Source organism: Panthera tigris, chromosome D1, assembly GCF_018350195.1.
Source record: "Panthera tigris isolate Pti1 chromosome D1, P.tigris_Pti1_mat1.1, whole genome shotgun sequence".
Lineage (NCBI taxonomy): Eukaryota > Metazoa > Chordata > Mammalia > Carnivora > Felidae > Panthera > Panthera tigris.
In genome coordinates, this window is record NC_056669.1 from 39,400,102 (window position 1) to 39,408,920 (window position 8,819).

The following is an 8,819-nucleotide window of genomic DNA, read 5'->3' on the forward strand; positions in this document are numbered from 1 at the left end:
TGCCGCTTTGCGGACCCACGCCAGTGGCCTCGTGCTGGTCGGGCCGCTTGCTGGCTACACTCGTCGCGGCCCTGGGGGTGGCCGCTGGAGGCCGCTGGAGGCGTCTCCGTGTCCGAGGCCGGAGTGGCCCCGGACCGAGCGTGCAGCCAGCATTGGACAGGCTCTCCGTGTTCCTTTCTGCTCTGCTCGTCCCTCCAGCCTCTGCTGCGGGAGCTACTGTGAGAAAACCCGAGGCTTTTAGATGATCTGCCTGCCATGCAGGGGGAGAGACTGGGCCCTAATGAGGTGCTTGGAGCAGACCCCGGGGCCTGGTTAGGGAGAGGGGCTCCGCTTGTTCCTGAGGGACCAGTGTCAGAAGCAAGGAATAGGGAGAAAATGACCTCTCTCTTCCTCTCGTAGCCCAACATTAATTGGATTTTCCCTCCTCTGGCCCCTACTTAGGCCAGAGTGAGGAACACAGATGTTCATCTCCACTGTGGGCAGCAGCTGGCCTCCAAATGGCTTCCCGACAAGCCAGGTTCTGGTACCTGTGAAAGCGAGCCTGCGTGGTGGGTGGTACGACTGTGCCCCTCGTCACCAACACTTTGTCTCAAGTCAGGCCCTTGCTCCCTCCCAAGTGGGCTTAGGAACACTTGGCGCTCACCTACCTCACAGTCGGGGTATCAGGTGAAGCCCACAGTATGCACAGAGCTCACTGAGCAATTTCAGGAAAGCAGGAGGATTCTTCAAGGGTCTGGAAAGCCAAGCAGGCTACCGAGTGCTGTAAACTGATACACGCTCTGGTGTACCGGGGCTCCACGGGGACCTGGGGACTGGAGCACAAGTGGCCTGGGCTCTTAGGCTCTCGGCTTGTCAGTCACCGTGTTTACTTGAAAGTTTCTCCACCCCGACTTCCATTTGGCAAGCTCTAAATAGGCATGAACTTGTTTTCCATTATCCTTTCTCTCTCCAACACTCTTAGCTACAGACCAAACGCACCAGCCCAATTAGTGGAGCATTCCCTTCTCTTCTCCTCTTTGTTTTTTGAAATGTTTGTTTTTGCGAGAGAGGGGTGGGGAGGCCAGGGAGGGGCAGAGAGCGAGGGGGACAGAAGATTCAAAATGGGCTCTGTGCTGTCAGCAGAGAGCCCGACTTGGGGTATGAACTCATGAACTGTGAGATCATGACCTGAGCCGAAGTCCCATGCTTCACCAACTGAGCCACTCAGGTGCCCCTCTCTTTGCTTGAAGTCCCCAGTGTCAATATCTTTTCTACTTCCCATGTGGCAAAAAAAGTTGCCTGGAGAAGTTAGGCCTTTCTCTAAATAATCCGGGGTAACAAGAAGGGATTTTTGGAGTAGTCACACAGGAGCTCTGTGCTCTTAGAGAAAGATTCTAAAGGCATTACTTGATTCAAAAGGCAAGAGAGCAGTTGGTCTACACAACTGATTTGTAGCTTGAGCACCTGCACAGAGAAGGTTCTCACCCCCCAGGCCACCTCCTGTGCACCCACTTGTAAACACGCACACCTGTGCCCTTTCCCCAGGCAGCAGTCAGAGGAATCAGTCCCCCACTGGGATGGGTTCCTCATACAAGTCCCCACTATCATGAAGAAGCAGGGTGGGAGTACGGGAATAAAAAGGGGGCCAAGGATAATCTGATTAGTTCGTTCTTCTCTTTCCCACAGAAAGCGCATCAGCAGGAAACCCGTTTGGATCTGGGCACCTGCTGGCATCTGTGTGTGCTCTTTTACATCACCTGCTTTCCAGAACTGTGCTTCTAGCTTGTCAGAAGTCAGGGGTGGTAATCTCCAGAATAAAAGGAGAAATGGAAAAGCGGAACCAGTGAGAGGCCTTCATGGCAAACCCAAATGTAAATTAAACTGCCCCCCACCCCAAAGCTCATGAAAAGTTATGCCCCTGGCTTTCCATGTCTTTATTTTGCACTTTTAAAGCTCCCTCCATCCTGAACAGTCTTGTGGAAAGTATTTGATTCCAGAGCCTGAAGTGTTTTTGTCTATTTTTCAAAAAAGAAAATCTGAAATTCCAGAGGTTGGCCACTGGAAATGCTAAGCTATAAGTTATGTTTTAAACTGTGAAAAAAAAAATTGTAAAGAACAAAATAAAGCCTGAAAATAAAGCCCCAGCCCTTTGTGTGTGAGCCCAGTCCTGCCAAGCGCTCAGAGGCCCTGGGTGAGGTTTCCATCACCTGTGGGCATTAGAAAAACCCCAGCCACAGCCATGGGTCTGACACCTTTTTTATTTTTATTTTTATTTTTTTCAATATATGAAGTTTATTGTCAAATTGGTTTCTATACAACACCCAGTGCTCATCCCAAAAGGTGCCCTCAATACCCATCACCCACCCTCCCGTCCCTCCCACCCCCCATCAACCCTCAGTTTGTTCTCAGTTTTTAAGAGTCTCTTATGCTTTGGCTCTCTCCCACTCTAACCTCTTTTTTTTTTTTTTTTTTTCCTTCCCCTCCTGCATGGGTTTCTGTTAGTTTCTCAGGATCCACATAAGAGTGAAACCATATGGTATCTGTCTTTCTCTGTATGGCTTATTTCACTTAGCATCATTCTCTCCAGTTCCATCCATGTTGCTACAAAAGGCCATATTTCATTCTTCCTCATTGCCACGTAGTATTCCATTGTGTATATAAACCACAATTTCTTTATCCATTCATCAGTTGATGGACATTTAGGCTCTTTCCATAATTTGGCTATTGTTGAGAGTGCTGCTATAAACATTGGGGTACAAGTGCCCCTATGCATCAGTACTCCTGTATCCCTTGGGTAAATTCCTAGCAGTGCTATTGCTGGGTCATAGGGTAGGTCTATTTCTAATTTTCTGAGGAACCTCCACACTGCTTTCCAGAGCGGCTGCACCAGTTTGCATTCCCACCAACAGTGCAAGAAGGTTCCTGTTTCTCCACATCCTCGTCTGGCACCTTTTTTAAATGACGAGGAACTGTAAACATTTTTTAGTGATTCTGAAAAACACTGCCCGTCATTCTGCCCTGCATCCTCCCAGAAGCCTAATTGGAAGTTTTTGCTTCCAGAATATTAACCATAATTCAACAGAGTCCTTTCTGCTTCCGGAAAGGGCTGAAATAAAGATGTGACCATTGTACCACCGCGTTCAACAGTGCGTGAGATGCCGCACGGAACATAACATGCCCCGTCTACAGAACGTCCTCTCAGATTGCGATCTAAGAAAATTAAAAAGGTATACACCGTACTTTCTCATTTCATCGTGTTCCGAGTTTGGAAGGACGGCAGAGGCCCCCGTGGGAGGAACGCACAGCACGCCAGGCCCCTTGAGATAGAAGTCACAGAAAGGTGAGGAGCTGCGCAGTGCAAGGTAGCCAGTTCTGAGACCTGCCCTGAGCAGGAGCCTGCTGTCAAACCCTGGGGCAAGGGGAACCCTCCCTCTGCCATCGGTTTCATATCCCAGCCTGGGTTTCTTTGGCCGCTGCAGGGAAGCATCGAGCACCTCTGGTTTAGGGACGCAGAGCCAGGCCTGTGGCCACTGTGGGCGCGTCTGTCCACAACGCAACTTCTCAAGGGGTGGCGGCCTTTCTAGTCCGCGCGTGGTGAGGCTCAGGACACCACTTCCACTGCCTTTTAGAAATCGGGTGGGCGTTGGGGCTTGGTTTCATTGCAAAGGTGAGAAATCCTTCTTTAAAATTGAAATGATACTCAAGTCTGTATATAAAGTAAAAAGTAAAATTCTCCCTCAAGTCCTACTCCCCGGAGGGAAGAGTAGTTACACTGGGCATGTATCCTTCTAGCTGTAGGCATCTGTGAACACCTCTCTCTCTCTCTCTTTCTCTCCATGCACACATCCCAATAGTCCATCTGTTTTCTTTTTAAGCAAATGGGCTTCTGTGATATGTGTTATCCTACAATTGGCTTGTTTTCCCTTAATGTTTCTTAGGCATTATTTCGTGTCTCTACTTATTCCTAAACTTCATTCTTATTGCCTGCACAGTGCAATCCCTAGCATGGATACATTACAATTGTTCACTCAGAAGGTACTTTTTATTTCAAATGATATATACGAAAATAAATATCTTGAGTCATCTTTCTTTCAATGGCAGACTTGTTCCTTCAACCAAGGTGGCTTCTTCTTGTTAACTAACACAGTCAGCTCTGTTCCCTAGGAATCCTTTACTCTTTCAGGACTTCAGAGTGATTGTTTCGTAATATTGGTGGGTTTTATTGTAAAGCTTATTAGGGACTATTTGGAGGAGGGAGAAAGAGTATTGTTCATGTAAAAGAAATCCAAAGTTTCAGCTTTAAAATTTTTTGTGTGTGTTTATTTTTGACAGAGAGAGGGAGAGACAGAGCATGAGTGGGGGAGGGGCAGAGAGAGAGGGAGACACAGAATCTGAAACAGGCTCCAGGCTCCGAGCTATCAGCACAGAGCCCAACACAGGGCTTGAACTCACAGACCGCGAGATCATGACCTGAGCTGAAGTCACTCAACTGACTGAGCCACCCAGGCGCCCCTAAAGTTTCAGCTTTAGATGTCACCTTATAAAGTGGAAACAGGTAGGTTACATTCCTTTGATGCAACAGACCAGGGTTTGTTTGGGGCAGTTCTGGCCCTAAAAATGCTAAAAGTATTTTTCCTTCAGGTACCTCATGGTTTGAACGATTCCTTTTCTTGCCAAACAAAATGAATTTATTAAACAATTATTTATTTTCCTGTTTTTACTAATCACAAATACTAAAGTGTCAATTAGGATTCCTGGTCAAAACGAAATCATTGGTATCACTTTGATTTGATGGTGTTCTGGCAAAGAAATCTGATGGTGAAGTTTTGTTGGGTGAATGTGTGATCGCCTTTAGGCTTTTTCAAATACTAAACACAGATCACAGTTCTCTATTACTGCCTTTTGGGTCCCAAGGGGCTTGGACTGGGAGTATTTGTAAAGTGCGTCAAAAGAAAAGCTGTGAATAGATTTAGGTAAGAGACACATCACTGGCTTCATCTAAATTATTGGGAAGTTTTGCAGATTGTATGTTACTTTTTTGGGGGGGTGGGTTAATCTTTGCAGATTGTATGTTACTTTTTTGGGGGGGTGGGTTAATCTTAAATTACATGAATAGATACAGCCAAGACTCTACTAAGAGAAATGTACATTTTTAACCTCAGAAAGCTTTGGTTTCTGTGTTGTTGTTGTTTTTTAACGTTTATTTATTTTTGAGACAGAGAGAGACTGAGGATGAACAGGGGAGGGGCAGAGAGAGGGAGACACAGAATCTGAAACGGGCTCCAGGCTCTGAGCTGGCAGCACAGAGCCCGACACGGGGCTCGAACTCACGGACCGTGAGATCATGACCTGAGCCGAAGTCGGACGCTTACCGACTGAGCCACCCAGGCGCCCCACTTTGGTTTCTGTTTTAATTGAAGTATGATCCACACGCAATGTTATGGTAGTTTCAGGTCTCACCATGTTAGATACCATCTGTCACCGTGTAACGTTATTACAATATTGACTGTATTTCTTGTGCTGTACTTTTAATCTCTGTGACTTATTTCATAATTTGAAGTTTGTACCTCTTAATCCCCTTTATCAATTTCACCCATTCCCCCACCCACCTCCCTCTGGCAACCACCAGTTTGTTCTCTGTATTCGAGTCTGTTTCCGTTTCTTCTTTTGTGTTTCGATTCCACGTATGAGTGAAATCCTATGGTATTTCTCTGACTTGTTTCACTTAGCATAATAGGTGTATATACATATATAGAAGTACACACACACACACACACACACACACACCACTCTTCTTTATCCATTCATCTATTGATGAAAACTTGGGTTGCCTCTATACCTTGGCTATTGTAAATCATGCTGCAATAAACACAGGAGGTCCATATCTTTTCATTTTCTTTGGGTAAATATCCAGCAGTGGAAATACTGGATCACAGGTATTTCTGTTTTTAATTTTTTTGGGAACTTCCACACCGTCTTCCAGTGTGGTTGCACGAGTCTGCATTCCCACCAACAGTGCAGGAGGGGTCCGTTTCCCCTACATCCTCACCAACATGGTTATTTCTTGTCTTTTTGATACTAGGCATTCTGCCAGGTGTGAGGTGGCATCTCATTGTGGTTTTGATTTGCATTTTCCTGATGCTGAGTGATGCGGAGTGTCTTTTCATAAGTCTGTTATCCATCTGTATATCTTCTTTGAGAAAATGGCTTTTAAGATCCTCTGCCCATTTTTAAATCAGGTTGTTGCTTTTTTTTTTTTTTTTTTTTTTGGTGTGGAGCTTTATCAGCTCTTTATAGATTTTGGATTTTAACCCCTTTTGGCTATATCATCTGCAAATATCTTTAACAGGTTGCATTTTGGTTTTGTTGATAGTTTCCTTTGCTGTGCAGAAGCTTTTTATTTTGACGAAGTCTCAGTAGTTTATTTTTGCTTTCGTTTCCCTTGAGACATATCCTTAAATATTTGCTAAGGCCGACATCCAAGAGATTGCTATCTATGTTTTCTTTTAGGAGTTTTATGGTTTCAGGTCTCATATTTACATCTTTAACCCATTTGAGTTAATTTTGTGTATGGTGAAAGAAAGCAGTCCAATTTCATTCTTCTGCATGTAGCTGTCCAGTTTTCCCAACACGATTTGTTGAAGAGACTGTCTTTTTCCCATTGCATATTCCTGCCACCTTTGTCCTAGATTAACTGCCCATGTAGCTACGGGTTTATTTCCAGGCTCTCTATCCTGTTGCACGTGTGCTACTTTTATATCTCAAACTTCTCCCTCATCTACCACTTCAAGCCAAATATAGTCTGTTCTACAACAAATGTTTCACAATCAGTAAATAGGAAGAGAAATAAAGTATAATACGGAGGTTTTCCTGGTTCCTAATCAAGGGGAGCCAGAATATTGGGAGCAGAAAAACACGTTGGCCATGTGGTGAGCTCAACTTTTAAAGAAGTAAAAATGAGCACCAGTTATTTCGGGCTCCTTTACCGTAATTTAGGCCATTTCCTTTTTTGGGTATTTATTTATTTATTTTTTAACGTTTATTTATTTTTGAGACAGAGAGAGACAGAGCATGAGCAGGGGAGGGTCAGAGAGAGAGGGAGACACAGAATCGGAAGCAGGCTCCAGGCTCTGAGCTGTCAGCACAGAGCCCGACGCGGGGCTCGAACTCACGGACCGTGAGATCGTGACCTGAGCCGAAGTCGGCCGCTTAACCGACTGAGCCACCCAGGCGCCCCCTTTTTTGGGTATTTAGAGCGGTCTCAATTTTTCAGTTTGCAGACGGTGATCTCTGTGACTCTGTCCTTTGCGAAGTATGCCTAGAGGATGAATTTCTAGAGGTGGACTTGTAAATAGGAAACCGCAAACTTGAGAACGAAGACGAAGCTCCAGTCACAAAGTTCGCGTGCACTTGGCACTTGCTATTTCAGACACAGGGTTTCTCAGCTGTGAACTGCCTGTCAACGTCAGTTCCCACCCTGAAGTGAGAGTCAGAGATGTTAGTCCCAAGGCAACGAAGAATTGGAGTACGAAGTAGAAGTGAACCAAGGTATGGAAAGAAATTGACCACAGAGCATGGCTTTCAAAATGAACTGGAAAAAACCAAAAATCTTCATGGCCACAGATGCACTCGCTGTCTTTGTCACCTGTAAATTTGAACAAAACAGGACATTCTAAAATGCTTTCTCCTACTGATAAATACAAATAAAGCCGGCGTCTTAACCACTTACTGACTTCTAAAACGCTGGACTTTCCGAGAACAGTCACTTGATGTTTTCTATCTGCCAGCCCTTTAGAACTTCACATCCATTACCAACCATACTGAGACCTTTGAACCACCACTGAGGTGAGCAGGGGGCATTCTTGTCCTTGTTTTAACACGTAAGGGACCAGGTGCAGCCGGGGTAACGTTGCCAAACGGAGACAGCTAAGCAGGGGTAGAACCGACATCAGAACCCAGCTCTTTTGCCAGCCTGTTAAACACACGGTTAGGGACTAACTGGTTTGCTCCCGCTGGCCTCCCAACTTTCCCAACGGTATATTCTTCCATTGCCGGGTCATCCAGGTTGCAACATTAATTAAGCTGGAGAATGTGAATCAACACAAGGCACACGAGTTGCTGGCCCAGTGGCCGAGCTGCCATCTTCCCCCTGCCTCTCCTTCCTTTTCCACTGTTTTCTAAGTAGCGGGTAATGGCTCTTCACTCCCCAGCGATGAAGACCGTGGCAGCGTGAGGTTGCTCCACTGTCCTCAGATGAAGCTTGAGAGAGCCTGTGGTTACACCCTGGGCTCTCCGCTCCACTCGGTGTGGTCGTTGCACTGGCTCCTGACCAGATAATCCTACACAACAAAGCGTTCGTTCTTTCTAGTTGATAGCCATTTTATGTCTATTATAGTAAGAAGGGGGCTTTTATTCTGGATCTCTTTAAACTGTAACTCTTCTAATAACTCATTTTTATTATATTTACCAAATTATCAATTTGCAGTGGATGGAAATTAAACAAAAAAACAACAAAACCCCCACCAAAACGAAGTCTCCTAGCAAAAGTCCTTTGAGTATGAGCCTTCAAAATTACAGAAGACTCCACATGTGAGTAGAGCTGTATGGATTAGCTTAGGATAATTAGCTAAGGCAACTTTTGTGGGCCACCATGAAGAGATTTATTTTTTATAAAGCTTTATAATTGTAGAGTCGTAACAGTTTCTTAGAATTTCCATGGATAGAAAGATGCAGCATATCAATCAGGAGGGGAAAACAAGCAAACACACACAGAGATGTTATGGTACTTTGTGGCTTACAAGTTCCATTTTTCTTTTAAAAGAAAAATATAAACCTTATGA